Source organism: Leptonotus elevatus, chromosome 13, assembly GCF_054856555.1.
Source record: "Leptonotus elevatus isolate MCC_2025b chromosome 13, RoL_Lele_1.0, whole genome shotgun sequence".
NCBI classification, from domain to species: Eukaryota; Metazoa; Chordata; class Actinopteri; order Syngnathiformes; family Syngnathidae; genus Leptonotus; species Leptonotus elevatus.
Genome location: NC_141251.1, coordinates 4,189,707 through 4,207,968, shown reverse-complemented (window position 1 = coordinate 4,207,968; position 18,262 = coordinate 4,189,707). Strand labels below are relative to the sequence as shown.

Here is an 18,262-nt window from a genome sequence, read left to right as displayed (position 1 = left end):
AAAAATGTTAAATAGAAAATAGAAATAGTTCAAATGGATTTTTGACGTCTATAGCCGTCAATGGCAGCGAATGAGTTAATTATATTTTATTGTCATTATTGTGGGAATGCTGCAATGCAATAATAGAATGTTACTGTGATTTTTATTCTCCACACTTTTTTGCCTTTGACAGATTGCAGTTCAGGTGTTATTTTTATTCATTTATCTCTCAACTACAATTAATACTTTGTAATTTTCACATAATTTATCTTTCAATTTCCTTCATAAGCATTCAACTTAGCATTTAGCTATTAGCATTCAGCTTTCAGCATTCCCACTTAGTCTAGTTTATTTATTTTATTTTATTTTAACTTTGATCTTTCTCACAACATTACTAGAAAATCACAATGTCTCATCACTACTGAGCTATTTTTAAAACAGGCCCCGGACCTCGGCACCAGTTGGTGACCTTAAATTTAGGCAGACCATAACCATGACTTCTGGAAAAGTAGCACTTTGTCACCATCTTGTGGCATCTATGGGCAATTACAAACCTTTGAGAACCAGGGATACCCTGGCAATTTGTTGCTTGGCAGATTTTGAAAGGGTAACTAAACATTTGTGCTCCACACAGTAGCGAAAAGACACGGAGAGCTGGCAAGAAAACATTGACGATTCCAAGGCAAGCATTCGCATTACATTTTATAATTTGTTATTTGCGCTTAATCTTTAAAACGATGTTTGTTGTTATGGTTTTATGCTTGCGGGAACCTAATTGGCTAACAGATGAAAGTGGGTGGCAGTACAAGGGCTGAAACGATCTGTTCCACACACAAGCGCACACACACACACACGTGTATTATCTGTGTTCTAATGAGTGTGAAATATGAGCGGTGGACCAATGGAAGGAGGCTGGCTGCTTCACAGCAGGTGATGACGATGATGTTGTTTTTCTTCTGCCTGTGTGAACCGGCGTCATTATTCCGTGTTTCTATTTCCAGGCCTGGTCTCATTCAAAAACATCACTCACAGAGAGTGGATAGAAAAAGTCTACACACCCCACCTCAAATGCCAGGTTTTTGTGACAAGATTTTACAACTTATACACCACTCAGCTGAAATCATTAAATCTTTTTGAGAGGGAAAATTATAAACAAGTGAGAGCATGTGATTGCGTAAGTGTACACACCCTCTTATAACCGCTTTCTGAATTATCGAATCACATGTTAAATGGGAGTCAGCACAAATGAATGTGCCACTGATTAACCCTATATAAAGTTCAAGCTGCTCTGACCAGTTTGTCAGTGGCTGAATAAGCTGTAAATAACAACACGTCAAAATATGTATTTTCTTTTTTTTTTAGGTACAAATAATTAAACGTACAATCTGAAACTATTCCCATTTATTTTTTATTTTATTGCAGAATAATTGGAATTTTCTCAATAAAAATGAGTGCACAATATTTGCATCAAATCCTGAGTAACAACCAAATTTCAGAATGTCATTTAAGTGGTTGTCAGTGTGCGGAGGGAGGGGTGGACAAAATGAGCAACAATGCTTAATTTTAGTGAAAAGCTAGAGAATGCAATTTCTGCAGAAATTGCGTGTGAAGGCTGTAAGGCTGAATGAAAACCTGTGGAATTATTTGGAATGATATTAAATGAAGTTGAATGATATACAATCACCCGGAATGAGCTAAACATGCTAAAGTTGAAATGGTTTGAATTCATCCAGAAATCTAGAAGCAGTTGAATGAAGAAAAATAGCACAAAAATAAAGTGGCAAGAAACAAGGAAACAAGTTAATTAATTACTTAATTTTAGTTAAAAACGACACTTTGTGCTCTGTCCTCACGGGCCCGAATGAAACCCTAGACGGGCCAGTTCTGGCCCACGGGCCGTATATTTGACAACCCTGCTTTACCATTTTCGAATTCTCACCTCATTCTCACTTATTTTAAGTACTTATTGATGTCTTTTATACGCCGTGCATTGAATGGCTTGAGACAGCCCACCTGGTGATTAGTAATTCTTCCTTTTGAAAGCAGCTTGCTAGCTCGATTGTTGGTGTAACCTCCTCGTTCGCCGCCGAGGTGTCTTCTAATCAAACATCCTGATGGATTTTCGCTAAGCTGAGAGCTCTTGGCCGACTGAAACAATATCCCAGCGGCTCGTTTTTGTGGCCATAGATTCCCAATCCCTCCGCGATGGTAATCGCCTCACGTCGTATTGTTGTATTGTCCGAGTGCCTGCGGTTACTGACTGAATGAAACGGTGATACTGTCACTTCCTGTCGTGCCTTTTCTACAGTACACAACATGACCTTTTTAGCTTTAAACTTAATCTGTCTTTTGATGGGGAATCTGTAAAATGATCAAACTTTAAAGGTTATGTATGCTCCACGGACATCCGCTGGCACAGAAACAAGGCTGTGCAATTTTGTGTTGCCCATCTGTCAAGGATATCTGATGCTGATTAGGATCACGTGTGCACATTCCTTCATTAAAATCTGTCAGAAAGACTCGGGATCGAAAGTTTTGTTCCGTTTCGTTCGTTTCCTGTGTTTCCTTACGAGGTAACACTTGTTTATTTCATTACTTCCGGCAGCCCCATTTCGGTGTGCGTTACTGAGAATAAGTAAGTACTCTTGTTGTGAGTAATATCACCTATATGTGCGGTTCATATAGTTTTTGTCACCTCGACTTGTTGTCGAGCAACTCAAGTCGCAAGTTGTGGTGACAATGGACAAGATAGTCGTCCATTGCTGGATTTCTCCAATGCAAGCCGGCGAGACTTCCATTTGAATAACATTTCGTCCTGACAGTATGGACCAAAACTGCCAAAATAAATAAATAAATGACTAAAAGTGAAAATAAAAACAAATACAATTTTTAATTTTTTTTAAACTAAATTTTAGTCATTTATTTATTTAGAATGTTGACAGTTTTGGTTGTCCATAACAGTGATGATGATTGGCTTATGTGTCAAATTGCTGCAATATAGCGCCAACTACTGCTGAGGAGGACTAACACAATCTCAGATTATTCTTTTGCCTTTAGCAATACTTTAAAATAAAGCCAGTCTTGTCCCTACTTAGATTCACCTAAATTCAATACAGTATGGAACTCAGAGGATAAGCTTTGCCGCGCTTTGATATAAGAAGAGTCTCTTTTCTCTGTCAGTTAAGATGTGACCCTCTCTGGTCTCAATTATTTGTCTGATAGCTGTCTCATGTCAGGCTGTTTTCCCCCCATTCTTGACACCTCTTTATCTCACATAGCTTTTGACAGAACCGTAATGGAAAAGGTGGATATAAAGTCGGATTGCATGTCACACGGATTTTGATTTTGATTTGTGGCGAGAAGACAGGCTGCGTTACGGACAATTTGCACCAGGCCAAGAGGGGGGGAGGGAAGAACACGTCCTTTGATTTGATGTCAGAGTGAGTGGGAGGTCTGCATGCGCTGTTCGGTTAATGAGGGTGGGGGCATCTTTGTGAATTCAGGCAGGGCTGGTGAGCCAGCATGATCAGCGTGTTAATTACATGACAGGACTGACATTTTTTTGAGGCTACATTATACGCTTGCAAGAAAATGTACAGTATTTTGAACCCTTATGAATGAAGTGGATTTAAATTTGTCCTAAAATGTGATTGGAACTTCATCCATCCATCCATTTTTTTAACTGCTTGTCCTCATACATCATGTTTTAATTAGAAAAACTATTGAAATATTCCCAGTAATGATTTCTTGCAAACAATTCATTTTTACCAAGCAACTGCTAACATTAATAGTATTTAACTAAATAGCCAATGGCTATCTTAATGCTAACATCAAATGGTAAATGCTATAAACAGGCTAACGTATAGCATCTATGTGGTTATGGATATTTTAACACAAAAGGCTGTCATCGCGAGTACCCTAAAGTAAGGCCTAAAATAAGGCCTGGTTTAGGTTTTCCTTTTTTTTTTAAACACGGCGCATTTTCTTGGGGAGGGGGGGGGGGGGGTGAGTCAGGGGCTGGAATGTAATAATTTAAGATGATTTGAAATGCAATTGTAGCTACTGAAAAAAAAAACAATTCCTTCAGGCACCACTGTATTTTACTATATAGTACTCTTTCTTAAAAAAAAAAATCCAACTAAAACATGTGCTTTTGGGGAGGGGGGGTTGTAATAGAATGAATCAATGGCATTTCTATTCACTACTAAGGGCAAAATTAATTTGACATGCAAGTTAATTGAAGTTGGTCAAAGAACGATTTAGTATGTATTTTTTTTAAATACTTCAGTGCAACTAAATTTAAAGCCTCTTCTATTGGTGGCTGCAAGACCTAATCTAATGAGGCATGAAGCTAAAGATAATTAAGTTATTGTAATCTGATACCTTTGAAAATGAAACATTTTGGAGAGACACTTTTCATCTGAGTGCACACGATTGCCTGCAGGGACCTCCCAAAAAATTTCAAGTGCCAGAAGCGAAAACAAGCAGAGCATTCCTGTACAGAAATAGACAATCTGTTCTGATTCTTGTTTTTATGAGCCGTGATGCCTGTCTGGCGGGAGGAGGAGGCGGGGGGCCCATTGGGAATACTGTGACATTCCCACGATTTGCAAGACATGCCGGAATTCCGTTATCGGAAATGATGCGGCGCAGTTATGTGGGACGTATTAAGTGCACAGCCATCTATTTTCTATTCACAGGTGAGCTGGAGTTGGACTCTGTGGACTTTTGGTAGACAAATAGGGTACACCCTGGACTGGTGGACGGTCAATCGCAATCAATCAACTAGGGGTCGGCAGTCTTGAATGCTGTGACGAAGACGACGTGGCTGTGACGAAGACGACTTGACTGTGACGAAGACGACTTGGCTGTGGCAATGGCTGCTTGGCTGTGACGAAGACGACTTGGCTGTGATGAGGACGACTTGGCTGTGGCAATGGCTACTTGGCTGTGACGAGGACGACTTGGCTGTGGCAATGGCTACTTGGCTGTGACGAGGACGACTTGGCTGTGGCAATAGCCACTTGGCTGTGACGAGGACGACTTGGCTGTGGCAATAGCCACTTGGCTGTGATGAGGACGACTTGGCTGTGGCAATAGCCACTTGGCTGTGACGAGGACGACTTGGCTGTGGCAATGGCTACTTGGCTGTGACGAGGACGACTTGGCTGTGACAAGGACGACTTGGCTGTGGCAATGGCTACTTGGCTGTGACGAGGACGACTTGGCTGTGACGAGGACGACTTGGATGTGGCAATGGCTACTTGGCTGTGACAAGGACGACTTGGCTGTGATGAAGACGACTTGGCTGTGACGAAGACGACTTGGCGGTGACAAAGACGACTTGGCTGTGACGAGGACGACTTGGCTGTGGCAATGGCCACTTGGCTGTGACGAGGACGACTTGGCTGTGGCAATGGCTACTTGGATGTGATGAAGACGACTTGGCTGTGACGAGGACGACTTGGCTGTGGCAATGGCTACTTGGCTGTGACGAGGACGACTTGGCTGTGGCAATGGCTACTTGGCTGTGACGAGGACGACTCCCACACATAACGTATAGAATGCTCCCACAATGACTAAACAAGCCCCACAAACTAAATACACCTCTGCTAATTGCTTGACAAGACACACCTGGGGAAGGGAAGACACACAGACGGACGTGGTTTACACATAACGAGACGAGGGGAAAGACAAGGAACACAAAACAAAACACTGACTACTCATACAACAACCCCACAGAACCGAAAGTTGACAGAAAGGAGCCATAGTTTAAAATTCAAACCCAAACATCGGAACTGCGAGGCACACAACCACCGTGCTGTTAATAATATGCATTGAAACATCAGCACGACTTCATCTTCAAGACAGGTAGAAGTTCATAGAGGATGATGATGAGCGGGAAGGTGTCGAGTCTCTCTATTGTTTTTCTCTCTCGCTCTTCTTTTCACACCCTGCAATCAAGAACGCTTTTAACTCAACACCGCCGCCTTATTAAAAGTCTTTGTCTTGCTGCCACATCAGCAGCAGTTGCAGAGGCAGTGGGTGGAATTTGAAACCACTATTCATTAGTCCCTTTCTTTCATAATCAGTGTGGGAGACTCGAGGTGTTATTTGCGCAGTTTGATATAGTGAACATTTCTGATATGAACAAAAGTATATGTGGACATTTTCCGTATCATTCCATCGAGGAAATACAAAAGGTAGCATATAGAAGAAGTAGTAAAGGTAGAGAAGGTCCCCTGTGAGCATTGTGGTATGCTCTGTTTGTATGTGCAGCATTTGTCTGAAGGTTTATAGCTAACAGAACATCTATGCTATTTCCGTTAGCCCATCTAAAGCATTTTGCATGATATGCTAGCATTAGGCTATGCTCTGCTTGAATATTTTCACGTTTAAATTTAATTTTTTACTCTTTATTTGGTCGGTTTTTGTTGTGATGAATAAACTTGAGCTTGAACTTGATTCAAGTACATGTTAGTAGTGCAAGGGAGTCTACCTGGCATAGTTTGGCTTTAGCCCCTTGTGCTAGCTAACTAGCAGGTAAACAAGCACCTGGGGAGCTAGCTAGGGAGCTCGCTAGCTAGAATCTGGGGCTAAAGCCAAACTGTAGTAGGGTTTTTACATTCTGGACCTGAATTTGTCACCTATAGCCTCCCCATTTATTGACTAATAATAATTTACACTATAGAGAGACCATAAAAATGACTCACGATATGACCAAATTTGAATATATTTGCTGGTATGGCTGATTTATTTGAGAGATAATCACAGCAGGGGGCCAAAACGTTCCTAATTAAAATTAAACTGCACTAATGAACTAACCACCAGGGGATGCTAGAACTACACAAACGGAATACAACCTCAACTTTTTAACAGATGTGCTGCTTTCAATATGGCAACATTACAATATTGCAGTTATCGTTACATCCTTGCAATTAACACACATTTAATTTGCATCGCACAGACTTTATTGACACATTAACTCACAGTTGGCAAACATCATCCACAGTTTGATCAAAATGGATGCCACTCAAATGCTTTACAGTCAACATCCTGATTCGTCTCAAATCCCTCATGAGTCACGACGAGGTAGAACGGATCTTTGCTACACACCTTACCCGGTTTGGCCTGATTTAACTCCACATACAAATTACTCAGAACATGCTCACACCTGCATGACACGATCCCGCAAATAGCTAAAGGTAACCAAAGGTTTTTTGATTAAATGCGAGTTCACTGTCTGAAAGGCACTTTACAACTCATGCCTGACAGCTCCATCATAATAAATCAACGTGCGTCATTCACTGCCATGCGTAAAAGGCGCTTCACAGTCCCAATGGGCATCCCTTATTATCACATAGCGAGTCTAATCCTTCTTTCTGGAGAAGAAATCTGATTAGCTCAGTCGGTAGATCATGAGACTCTTAATCTCAGTGTCGTGGGTTCGAGCCCCACATTGGGCGATAGTGAGTTTTGTCTGAAATCTTAAACGTATAGGAGACTCCATACCAGATTTAAAAACCAAGTACTCAACAAATAAAAGCCTGGTTAGCTCAGTCGGTAGAGCATGAGACTCTTAATCTCATGGTTGTGGGTTCGAGCCCCATATTGGGCGATACTTTTGTCTGAAATCTTAGGCGTATACGAGACTCCATAGCAGATTTAAAAACATAGTACTCAACAAGTAAAAGCCCGGTTAGCTCAGTCGGTAGAGCATGAGACTCTTAATCTCAGGGTCGTGGGTTCGAGCCCCACATTGGGCGATACTTTTGTCTGAAATCTTAGGCGTATACGAGACTCCATAGCAGATTTAAAAACATAGTACTCAACAAGTAAAAGCCCGTTTAGCTCAGTCGGTAGAGCATGAGACTCTTAATCTCAGGGTCGTGGGTTTGAGCCCCACATTGGGCGATACTTTTGTCTGAAATCTAAGGCGTATACGAGACTCTATAGCAGATTTAAAAACATAGTACTCAACAAGTAAAAGCCCGGTTAGCTCCGTCGGTAGAGCATGAGACTCTTAATCTCAGGGTCGTTGGTTCGAGCCCCACATTGGGCGATACTTTTGTCTGAAATCTTAGGCGTATACGAGACTCCATAGCAGATTTAAAAACATAGTACTCAACAAGTAAAAGCCCGGTTAGCTCAGTCGGTAGAGCATGAGACTCTTAATCTCATGGTCGTGGGTTCGAGCCCCACATTGGGCGTATTTATGCTTGAAATCTTCGGCGTATACGATGCTCCATACCAGATTAAAAAACATATTAATTAACAAGTAAAAACCCGGTTAGCTCAGTCGGTAGAGCATGAGACTCTTAATCTCAGGGTCGTGGGTTCGAGCCCCACATTGGGCGATAGTTAGTTTTGTCTGAAATCTTAGGCGTATAAGAGACTCCATACCAGATTTAAAAACATAGTACTCAACAAATAAAAGCCTGGTTAGCTCAGTCGGTAGAGCATGAGACTCTTAATCTCATGGTCGTGGGTTCGAGCCCCACATTGGGCGTATTTATGTTTGAAATCTTCGGCGTATACGATGCTCCATACCAGATTAAAAAACATATTAATCAACAAGTAAAAACCCGGTTAGCTCAGTCGGTAGAGCATGAGACTCTTAATCTCAGGGTCGTGGGTTTGAGCCCCATATTGGGCGGTAGTTAGTTTTGTCTGAAATCTTAAACGTATAGGAGACTCCATACCAGATTTAAAAACATAGTACTCAACAAACAAAAGCCCGGTTAGCTCAGTCGGTAGAGCATGAGACTCTTAATCTCAGGGTTGTTGATTCGAGCCCCACATTGGGCGGTAGTTAGTTTTGTCTGAAATCTTAGGCGTATAGGAGACTCCATACCAGATTTAAAAACATAGTACTCAACAAACAAAAGCCTGGTTAGCTCAGTCGGTAGAGCATGAGACTCTTAATCTCAGGTTTGTTGATTCGAGCCCCACATTGGGCGGTAGTTAGTTTTGTCTGAAATCTTAGGCGTATAGGAGACTCCATACCAAATTTAAAAACATAGTACTCAACAAATAAAAGCCCGGTTAGCTCAGTCGGTAGAGCATGAGGCTCTTAATCTCAGGGTCGTGGGTTCGAGCCCCACATTGGATGATAGTTAGTTTTGTCTGAAATCTTAGGCGTATAGGAGACTCCATACCAGATTTAAAAACATAGTACTTAACAAACAAAAGCCCGGTTAGCTCAGTCGGTAGAGCATGAGACTCTTAATCTCAGGTTTGTTGATTCGAGCTCCACATTGGGCGGTAGTTAGTTTTGTCTGAAATCTTAGGCGTATAGGAGACTCCATACCAAATTTAAAAACATAGTACTCAACAAATAAAAGCCCGGTTAGCTCAGTCGGTAGAGCATGAGACTCTTAATCTCATGGTCGTGGGTTCGAGCCCCACATTGGGCGTATTTATGTTTGAAATCTTCGGCGTATATGATGCTCCATACCAGATTAAAAAACATATTAATCAACAAGTGAAAACCCGGTTAGCTCAGTCGGTAGAGCATGAGACTCTTAATCTCAGGGTCGTGGGTTCGAGCCCCATATTGGGCGATACTTTTGTCTGAAATCTTAGGCGTATACGAGACTCCATAGCAGATTTAAAAACATAGTACTCAACAAGTAAAAGCCCGGTTAGCTCAGTCGGTAGAGCATGAGACTCTTAATCTCAGGGTCGTGGGTTCGAGCCCCACATTGGGCGATGCTTTTGTCTGAAATCTTAGGCGTATACGAGACTCCATAGCAGATTTAAAAACATAGTACTCAACAAGTAAAAGCCCGGTTAGCTCAGTCGGTAGAGCATGAGACTCTTAATCTCAGGGTCGTGGGTTCGAGCCCCACATTGGGCGATACTTTTGTCTGAAATCTTAGGCGTATACGAGACTCCATAGCAGATTTAAAAACATAGTACTCAACAAGTAAAAGCCCGGTTAGCTCAGTCGGTAGCGCATGAGACTCTTAATCTCAGGGTCGTGGGTTCGAGCCCCACATTGGGCGATAGTTAGTTTTGTCTCAAATTTTAGGCGTACACAAGCCTCCAAACCAGATTTAAAAACACAGTACTGAAGTGGTAGAAGCCCAATTAGCTCAGTCGGTAGAGCATGAGCCTCTTAATCTCAGCGTTGTGGTTTCGAACCCCCCTCATTGGACGTTAGTTACTTTTGCGGAATGTTTTATCGCCAATGTTAGGCGTATTCTCGACTCCATCTTCCTAAGAAGAAGCCTTGTCAGCTCAGTAAGCTTCCGTCGCTAGAGAGAGCATGACCTCTCAGGGTCGTGAGCCCACATTGTGAATTTCCGTGTGTCTCTATATGGTCACATGGGTGGCAATACCCCCACAGCTTCCTCAAAACCAAACACTGACACTTTTCTACAGGGAGAAAATACAATCATGGTCTCTGCTTCACTGGCCAAGCCATGGCTAGCTGCCGGGCGCTTGGCTGTGATCGCTCGTAGCGTTGGCGGCGAGCCGGTCCTCTTGATTCCTCCTGGCGTTGGCCTTCAACGCGGGGGAGAAGGAATCCCGCCGGCTCCTGCCGAGGATTTTGCGAGCCAGTAGGCCGCAGGTTTTCCTGTACTGGTGGCGGAGCAGCGAGTAGACGAAGGGGTCGCCGGCCGCTTTGCTGTACATCAAGCATTTGGAAAGCACGCCCCAGTGAGCGTTGATGTGCTCCGGGGAGAACAGCTCCACCAATCTACATCCAATAGAGCAAGAGAAATATCACATGTGGTGTGAAGGAAAAATAATTGGGACTTAAGATTACTTGTGTAAGAAAATACTCTTAAAAAAAAAGGTACAATTGTTGATTCAACTCATTTTCTTATGTACAGCGACTGAAAATCTGTGATATAGACAGTATATTGATTTTTTTGTTTGTTTTTTGTTTTACCCCTCTCACATGCTGTCAACACATTTAAATTGATAGAAAACATATTTATTTACAGAAATTATTATTATTATCAATTGCTAATTACAGTGAGACCTTGAGGTACAGTTGGGTTAAAATAGTTTTCGATTTTTATTTTAAGAGCGTTTTAATTTTTATTTTGTTGTTGTTTTTTAGTTCGTTATAATTAGTTTTTAGAGCAGGCAGGTTTGTTGTTTTTTTAATGCTTTGTTTTTGGTGATTTTTTTGTTACTTTTTTTTTTGCAAACATTATTTATTCATTTATTTTTGCCTAAATCGTGTCCTCATGATGTAAATGGTTAATTTTTTTGTGTCTCCTGAAAAACCTGTTACAAAATAACGAAGGCAATTATTTTAAGAAGGTGTGGATATACGGAGTATTTGTTGAGTGCAAGAAAAAGTAAAAAAAAAATAAATCACTGAATATTGTATAGTTAATTACAATTCTCAAACAAATTGACCTTCCTCTTTCGCTACAAACATACAAAAATACAAATTTAAATTGTAATTATTTATTTGTAATTATTTGTGCCAAAGGGGTCCAATCTATCAACTACGGCATAGTTGTTCTATGCGGAGGATAAAGAAAATAGTAACAAGCCAATCTGCTTTCAGATTTAGATCGTAAAAGTAAAAAGTCATTGGGGGAAAAATTGTCGCGTAAACTACAGATACCAGAAACATTGACTTAAAGACAGTAACGGCTTACCAGTACAGCACTTATATTATTATTTCCTTCCATTGGATGAGTTTCATTAGAGTGGAAGAGCGTCCCCGTGGCGACATGCCATGAGAATTTCTGTAAATGTCAAGCCGCCGATGTCCTAATGCGCTTGATTGTGTTCAAGTGTGAAGAACAAGCAAACTCATTGTTTGCTGGCTAATCTGTCCTCTTAATTACGCTCATCTCCTCCTTTCTGCCAGGCGGCTATTTCCATCCCACCCAATCTAACAGCTTGTGACAGGTCGCCGGCGCTAATGCACGCGGCCAAATACTAATGAGAGCTACCGATAGCAGAGCTTACTCATTTGCTGTCTGCCCCTCCACCAGACTTTCATTTCGTCGCCAAGGATTAAGCGTGCTTGAGAGGATCGATGGGCGGCGAGGATGAAATCTTATTGTCACCATGATGGGGATCAAGTATCAGCACAATAAGGAGGAGAGCTTCGCAAATTCAATTTGAATCCATGTAACGCGTCATTCTCAAGGCTGTAAATAGCGATTGCCGTTATCAGCGCTTAATCGGCCGTTGAAAATTCTAATCCCTTCATTTTTTGGACTCCTGCCACATCGTGGATTTTAAAGTGATAATTTTATCATTTTTTTTCTCAGGGTCGTGGGTTCAAGCCCCACATTGGGCGGTAGTTTGTTTCGTAGGATGTTTTGTCTAGTTTTAGGCGTAATCTAGACTCCATACCAGATTTAAAGATAAAGCACTAAACAAGTAGAATCACAGTTAGCTCGGTCGGTAGAGCATGAGACTCTTGATCTCAGGGTTGTGGGTTCGAGCTCCACATTGGGCGGTAGAGTTCTTTTCGAGGGATGTTTTGTCACAAATGTTAAATTAGGCATAGACTCTATATCAGATTTAAAAAGCAGATTCTATAGAAGAAGCCCGCTTCAGGGTCGTAGGTTCGAGCTCCACATTGTGCGCTAGTTTGTTTCGTGGGATGTTTTGTCTGAAGTTTTAGGCGTATTCTAGATTCCATACCAGATTTATAAACAAGTTTCTATACTTTTACAGAATAAAGTCAGAATTTAGAATGAATTAGCATGTTGTTACACATTAGACAACACTTAGGTCTTCTGGATGTCAATGCAGACCATTTAGGAGCAAGAAGAAGAGGCAGAGAAGGTCCTCTATTAAGCCACAGTGATAGTCTATTTTATAAGAAAATAAATTGTATGCTGTGTATTCAATTTGCAGTTTTTTTAAGGTTTAGAATTTCCATAAAATGTATGCTACAGTAATTCCCATTAGCCCATATATGGCATTTCACACAATATGCTAGCATTAGGCTATCAGATTCGAAAAAAAAAAATTCAATACTGCAAGGTTTAAGTGTGTTCTGTTTTACGTGTCAGTTTACAGTAAATTGAGAGACAAATAAACAGCTTGAAGTTAGCACATTTGTTCGCTTGTTTGGAGAACAACTTGACAGCAGCTAAATCCACACACAACATTTTTCTGGTCGATACAAAAAAAAATAGCATGGAAGTAGGAGTTCAGAACATTCAGATTGATCCAAATATTTTAAAAATAAAATAAAAATATGTACATTTTCCCAAAGAATAAAAATAATTCTTGATACCATCAAGAAACTCCAACCACCTTAGAGGGACAAGAGCAAATCAATATTAAAATGCCAAGTCTTTTGAGTCTTGAACCAAATGTCATGAAATCCTTCTCTTCGTTTGATTAACAGCAATTTTCACAAACTGGTCGCTGACCTGGTGACGACGTACGGGGTGAAGCACAGAACAAACGTGCCGATGAAGGTGCTGATCTTGTTGGTGGACCGTTGCCTCCTTTGCTTCTGCTCGTCCAGGCACTTCTGGCGAACACTGTGGAGGAAATCATGAGATGAAGCAAAGCATGCTGGGAAATGTATTTCTTTTTTTTAAGTACTTTCTTGTTTTAAATCACTATATATAATAAGCCACAATTACATATGCATTTTGTGTTTAGGGTTTCAAAAATAGGGTTTCCAAGTGGATTTAGACTTTAAAAGTAGGGTTAGGGTTTCAAAAGGAAGGTTAGGGTTTCAAAGTATGGTCACAATTTATAACAATGGTTATAAAATGAAATAAATAAATGAAACAAATTGAGCTGTCAAAATGAATAAGCAAATTCTAAATGATCTAGGTAGGGTTTTAAAGTAGAGTTTTAAACTAGTGTAAGGGTGTCAAAGAAGGGTTTCACAATTGAGTAGGGTGGCAAAGAAAGGTCACGGAGGTTATAAAATCATGAAAAACATCAACTGCCAAAATGTGTGACTTCAATTTTCAAAGTAGGGTTCAAATAAGAGTTAGGGTTCAAAGTGGAGTTTTAAACTGGAGTTAGGTTTCCAAAGTTGGGTTTTAAACTAGGAGTGAGGTTTTCAAAGTTGGGTTTTAAACTAGGTTTGAGATTTCAAATTAGGATTTCAAAGTAGGGGTTTAAACTGGGGCTAGTTAGGTTTCCAAAATAGTGTTTTAAACTAGGGTTTTAACCATGGTTAGGGTTTAAATGTGGGTTTTGATGCAGGTTTAGAGATTTAAGGTAAGGTTTAAGGATTCAGTGTAGGATTAGAGTTTCAAAGTAGGGTTTCAATGGATCAGTTGGTGGAAGAAGAAGAAGAATACTTGCCATCCGTACCTGGGATGAATGTCGACGAGCAGCAGCAGCGTCTGCATGGTGATGACGTCGATGCGCTTGCAGTGGAACCTGGCCACCTGGAGCACTTTCAAGTAGGTCACGCACATGGCCACCAGGGCGAGCAGGAAGCTGAGCCCGTGCAGAGCCACCGTGAACACCACGAAGTGCAGGCCGCCCGCCTTGAACCTCGCGCCGCGCAGGGTGCACGACGCGTACAGGTGGTGGTAACCCACCCACGAGCGGCAAGAGGCTGCGGCGGAGAAGCACAGCGAGTGCGCCCACGTGTAGCCCAGCGCCGCCGCCGCGTCCCGGCGCCGCACCCTGGAGTGGTAGCTGAGCGGGAAGACCACCGCCACCCAGCGGTCGATGCTGAGCGCCGCCATGGTCAGCATAGAGTTGGTGGTGAGGAAGGTGTCCAGGAAGCCCACCGTCTGGCACAGGCCCCCTCCCGAACCGCGCTGCTGTTGGCCGGATGCGAGGAGCCCAGCCAGGGTGAGGGGCATGTTGGAGACGCTCTGCAACAGGTTGCAGAAGGTCAGGTTGAGGATGAAGAGCGCGGGGGCTTGCTTGCGGATCTCCGGGTTGTGCGCGAAGCAGATCAGCACCAGGAGGTTGGACAGCAGCGACACCGCGATGATGCCCAGCAGCAACGCCGCGCACGCCGCGTCCGCTACGTGCATGGTGCTAGCCTCCTCACACTTTTTCCTTCATCGCACCCGTGTAGTCATCCAAAAGTCACACGCGTGCTCGACTCGCAGGAACGAGCTGAGCCTGGCCGTTGCTTTCCCAAGCGTTGACTGGATCTTGCTGGCTCATGCGCAAATACGCATCGAAGCAAAAAAACATCCTCCGGGGGGAGAGAAAAAAAGTAGTCCAAGCTTCTCTTTCTATCTTCCTGCGAATACGTGAGTGAGTGAGTGTGTCATCGCACTCGTCTTTTCCGTCGGTACATCACACTATAGCATCCCAATGTGTTTATAAATAGACCCATTTGGCATGGGAAAAAAATAGCAGCAGACGCACGATTGCGTGGCTGCGGGATGACGTCAACCAAACACCAACGCATTAGTGATCGATCAAGTTGGACTTTTCTTTTCTTTTTACCCCCCAAAATGAATGACTTAACATTCACATTTTTTGGGGGTTATTGATCCAATGAAGGTGTGATGTTGCATTGCATAGCCTAGAAATGATCAGTTATGTTTTCTGCAATTTTCCCATGCATTGAAAAAAAAAATGGAATGATACAAAACAATCCAAAAATACAATGAAACAAACTTTTTATTCTGTGTTCATTATTATTATTTATTATATGTTATTTTCCATAAGTGGTATATTAGTGCCATCATATATATATTTTTTTACTTTATTGGGCATTTTAAAATGCCCCTTAATTGGAAATATAAAATGCAAACTTTTGTTGGTTTAGAAATAATAATAAAAATCCTTGCTGAGCAGTTAAAAATAATATATATATATAAATTGTGGGTTATGCTCGCAACTGCTACTGCATGTGAATTTTCATCACGATATAAATGCAAAATTTGATCTATTGATATGTATGTATATATATATATATATATATATATATATATATATATATATATATATGTATATATAAAATTTAATCTAAGATGCCTGTCACATGTCTGGTCCGTTTACAAAAAAAACTCCAGACAAAATATATAAAAAGCACCAAAAGAAAATCTAGTTGCATCATATTTCTTCAGAAGTTTCGTCTGACCCTGACAGGAACTCGGGCGAAAGGTTTCCCACAACTGCGCATGAGCGTTACCAAATATGGTTCCAAGCAGAGTTCAAATGCCTCAACACTTGAAGTACAGTCTGATCTCATGTGTCGCTTTGAATTCATCATAGACTTCTTCTTCTACTGCGTTGGCGGCGCAGCCTTTGGCACCGGCAGGGCAGTGCTCGTATAGTCAGGATCTTCCCTTCAATATTCACTGAAAATCGTATGTTTTTGTGCTCAGGCTAAAGCGATAAAAGAAAAACATCACTTTGGCGCCACCTGGTGGAATCTTGGTGTTGTTAGGATGAATTCATTCATTGCGCGTGTGTGTTTTTAGTGAGTATTTATTTGCAAAATCCTGCTTTGTTGGCAACGAAAGTGAAAACATGTTTGTGATTCTCACCAGGTGCAAAAGGGGAGTTTAATGACCTAATACCATTATTGTAAAGCGCTACTGCGCGTATTTATTGGCCCAAGTATGATGTCACATCAGAGCTAGCGTGTTGTTCAGGTTAGTATGCTAGCTAATATTATAGATGAGCCTCATGTGAGGTCGGTTTGCTTGATTTGATTTGTTTATTGAACTTATAAACAAATAAACAAGTAGCAGAAAAAAAAGATTTAAAAGAAGAAGAAAAAACAGTATAAAAGCATCATAAGTCACAGTTTACATGTTCAAAAGGGAGTAGGAAGAAGTTGAAAACGTATCTCGTCGTACCCCTTATTCGTTCTATGTTTTGACTTATTTCATAATTGATACAATAATAGGTGAATGTCTTTTGAATATGTGTTGAATATTCTAACTAAATACAGCTGCTAATGTAACACGGGTTCATGATTGTGTACAATCAAGATGCATTGTGTTCATGCTTCATGATACTGTTTTGATTTGCAGCCATCTTGTGGCTTCCATACGCAATTTGTCCCCGCGAAAGCAGCTAATGGGCATAGCTGCAAAACCATATTATCCATTTATAGTAAACGCTGGGCAGTCATGTCAACCAACGTGCTAAACAGTATCATTTGAACACGTATGTCATCCGTTTTTTACAGACCTCCTGTGTCCACGTCAGGCCTGCTGAATATGGTCATTATGCTAGCCAAATAGCATGTTCTTGTTTAATCAGAATCCTTCAGTGAGTGACCGATGAGTCTCATTTAACACTGTCACAAATGAACGTGAATCTAATGTTCCATTTTTTGCTCTGATGAGTTTTTCGGGACCGAAATTAAAAGCTGTATTCCTTTTAATTGAAGGAGATTTCACACTGCCTACTTGCCAGCATAAAAGTAATCAGTGCATTCATTATAACGGCATTGTCACATACTTCAGCTCTCTCGACGGCAATGCATTTTCACGCATGACAAATTGGCAATTGAGCATTCTTAATGAATTCCACAGAGAGACTCTGTTTTATTTTTTTATTTTTTTTTAACCTATGCCCTTTACACAGTGAAGGGACAGACAGGGTGTTGAAGCCCTGCGAGTTATACTCACTAATTCACATTTTTTTCCTTTCATTTAAAAGTTAAACTGCTGAAAAACACACCCTTTAATGTTTATCCACTTGTCCTATTTTTTTAAACAAATTTAAGAAATGCTCCTTACAAGACATGTTAGAATGTGAACATGTTAGTGGAGAAGAAGCTGCTAGCGTTGTTTTGAAAGCGAACGGCGGCGTGACGGAAGGTTCCAGTGGCGGTTCTGACAGGTAGGGGAGGTCTGAGGTTCCTCCTTGACAAAGCAGACGGGTAATTTTCTCAAGTTGATTCAGAGAAAGGTCCATCCAGATCGCTTGGCACTGGCAGTGGTGAAAGTTAACAGCTGATCAGATGCTAACGGCTATCTGCTCAATGGTAAGTAGAGAAGGATTTCATCGATTTAATAAAACGGCTAATAGGAAAGTAGTAATTGGTATATTTGAGGACAGCAAGTATTATTTCTGAAATCAGGTCATCTGTAAATTATTCAATAATGTAAGATGAGTTTGAATGAGATCAAAAGTGTTTTCAGATCACAGTTTCAGGTATATTTTGGGTTTAAATGATTAATGTAGTACGACGGCATATTAGGGCCACGTATAAAAATATATATTTTGAGAGGGTGGGGCAATATTCAGAGAAAAAAACTCATAAATTTGCCACTTTATAAAATTGCCAAATTTACAACATCAAAAAGTGGCAGATTTGTGAGAAAAAAAACTCAGCTAAGTTTATAAAGTCGCAAATTAAAAAAAAAATTCTCTCAATTTTGCT

At 41.1% G+C, this 18,262-nt stretch overlaps 12 non-coding genes and 1 pseudogene across 13 annotated transcripts; 12 read left to right on the top strand and 1 right to left on the bottom strand.

Annotated features, from left to right (window-relative positions):
* Positions 1–7,059: 7,059 nt before the first annotated feature.
* LOC147163518 (G protein-coupled receptor 26-like) lies at positions 7,060–15,197 on the bottom strand (annotated as a pseudogene). Its single transcript, XR_015096911.1, has 3 exons — positions 14,257–15,197; positions 13,350–13,463; positions 7,060–10,684 (listed from the first exon to the last, which is right to left on the bottom strand). The product of XR_015096911.1 is annotated as a G protein-coupled receptor 26-like (transcript).
* On the top strand, positions 7,525–7,597 carry trnak-cuu (transfer RNA lysine (anticodon CUU)). Its single transcript has one exon. It is a non-coding gene; the product is annotated as a tRNA-Lys (tRNA).
* Positions 7,673–7,745, top strand: trnak-cuu (transfer RNA lysine (anticodon CUU)). Its single transcript has one exon. It is a non-coding gene; the product is annotated as a tRNA-Lys (tRNA).
* On the top strand, positions 7,821–7,893 carry trnak-cuu (transfer RNA lysine (anticodon CUU)). Its single transcript has one exon. It is a non-coding gene; the product is annotated as a tRNA-Lys (tRNA).
* Positions 8,117–8,189, top strand: trnak-cuu (transfer RNA lysine (anticodon CUU)). The gene has a single exon. It is a non-coding gene; the product is annotated as a tRNA-Lys (tRNA).
* trnak-cuu (transfer RNA lysine (anticodon CUU)) lies at positions 8,264–8,336 on the top strand. Its single transcript has one exon. It is a non-coding gene; the product is annotated as a tRNA-Lys (tRNA).
* trnak-cuu (transfer RNA lysine (anticodon CUU)) lies at positions 8,416–8,488 on the top strand. The gene has a single exon. It is a non-coding gene; the product is annotated as a tRNA-Lys (tRNA).
* On the top strand, positions 9,019–9,091 carry trnak-cuu (transfer RNA lysine (anticodon CUU)). Its single transcript has one exon. It is a non-coding gene; the product is annotated as a tRNA-Lys (tRNA).
* Positions 9,323–9,395, top strand: trnak-cuu (transfer RNA lysine (anticodon CUU)). Its single transcript has one exon. It is a non-coding gene; the product is annotated as a tRNA-Lys (tRNA).
* Positions 9,470–9,542, top strand: trnak-cuu (transfer RNA lysine (anticodon CUU)). Its single transcript has one exon. It is a non-coding gene; the product is annotated as a tRNA-Lys (tRNA).
* trnak-cuu (transfer RNA lysine (anticodon CUU)) lies at positions 9,618–9,690 on the top strand. Its single transcript has one exon. It is a non-coding gene; the product is annotated as a tRNA-Lys (tRNA).
* trnak-cuu (transfer RNA lysine (anticodon CUU)) lies at positions 9,766–9,838 on the top strand. Its single transcript has one exon. It is a non-coding gene; the product is annotated as a tRNA-Lys (tRNA).
* Positions 9,914–9,986, top strand: trnak-cuu (transfer RNA lysine (anticodon CUU)). Its single transcript has one exon. It is a non-coding gene; the product is annotated as a tRNA-Lys (tRNA).
* Positions 15,198–18,262: the final 3,065 nt, after the last annotated feature.